This window comes from Ceratotherium simum, chromosome 7 (genome assembly GCF_057802395.1).
Source record: "Ceratotherium simum simum isolate JZ-2026a chromosome 7, ASM5780239v1, whole genome shotgun sequence".
In the NCBI taxonomy this organism is placed as follows: Eukaryota; Metazoa; Chordata; class Mammalia; order Perissodactyla; family Rhinocerotidae; genus Ceratotherium; species Ceratotherium simum.
This window is the reverse complement of record NC_141906.1, coordinates 74,707,850-74,709,261: the sequence shown is the minus strand read 5'-3', so window position 1 is coordinate 74,709,261 and position 1,412 is coordinate 74,707,850.

Genomic DNA, 1,412 nt, shown 5'->3' with positions numbered 1-1,412 from the left:
GAGATCATGTGTCTGTCTTGTTCTTATTCCTCTATAATTTTTTACCTACTGAATTTAGTTTCCATTGATGATTCTTACTTAAATCAATTATTGTTATAGTAATTGAGTCACCAGCTAGGGGCCTCGAGAAACTCAAAGGTGGGTTTGGAAGCAATTAACTGTTTTTCCACATTGTTTCTTTTCCTTTTGTATGTTAAGGATATGTAACCACCAGCCATCCTGAAACAGACCAAGCCTCACTACAAGAGCTATGCCTATGACCTTTGCCTTATTTTTAATGCAAAGATCTCTCCAGGAGGAGCTTAGGCCTCATTATGTGGAAGCATGTTCTCCAACTGAGCCTGTGCAAGCGAATACCTGCCTCTCCTTTTTGAATATTCAGTCCTCAACCAAATAAAAATTCTTTCTTTCCTTTGTTCCGGGAAGCCATGACTTTGGAAATGATTCCTCATGGCCTCTTATTTGCTGCAAATACACTCTACTCTGTGAGACAACTTCCACTGGTGTACAGTCTTATTTAACTCACTAGGAGGCGAGCCCATTTGACTCAGTATCAATTGCATCATGATGAGTTTCTAATTTTATCATTCCTTTCACTTTTATTGATGTTGTTCTGTAAACAAAGACCTTTCCCTTTTCTACTACTTTTTATTTTATTATTGTTATTATTTTTATATCAATAAGGACTCATGATTCTCATAAGCTATCCATTTTGGTATTCAAATTGTTCTAAATTTGTCCAGTAGGAGCCCCTTTTATGCTGACTCATTGTCCTTTTAACAAATCTCCGTAAATGTGGCACACTTATTTACCCTATGGAATAATAAAATATTCCAGGCTCATTTTGAATTTTAGATACCCCACTTTGGAATCTACCATTTCTCCATGAAGTCCTGGTTTCTCTCAGTGGGGTGTGATGTTTAGAAACCAAATATTGGATGATAGGTTTCATCTTTGTTACTTGGATGTCGTTGCTTCTAGGCCCATTCAATGGAAAGAGCAAGAGTAATCTAGTAATCAAATCAGGTCATTCTTCTGTACAAACCCTTCAATGGCTTCCCATTTCATTTACAGGGACAAACCTTTCAACCTTGCCCTCAAGGCCCTACAGATTTTGCCTCCTTCCCCTCACCATCCCTCTGATATCACCTTTCATTATTCTGCCCCTTGTTGATTCTGCTTAAAGAGGACTTCCCAAATTACTGTTCTTTAAATGTGTCTGAACATGCTCCTCTTTCAGAGATTATATTTGATGTTCTCTTGCCTGAGGTTTTCTTCTCTCAATAACGTAGTTTGATTCCTCACCTCCTTCAGGTTTCTATTCAAATATCAGATTTCTCAGATTGTGACCTCCACATGTAAAATAGCAAGCCCCCGCCCCACCTCCCGCGGGTACCCAACCTCCTTCCCTG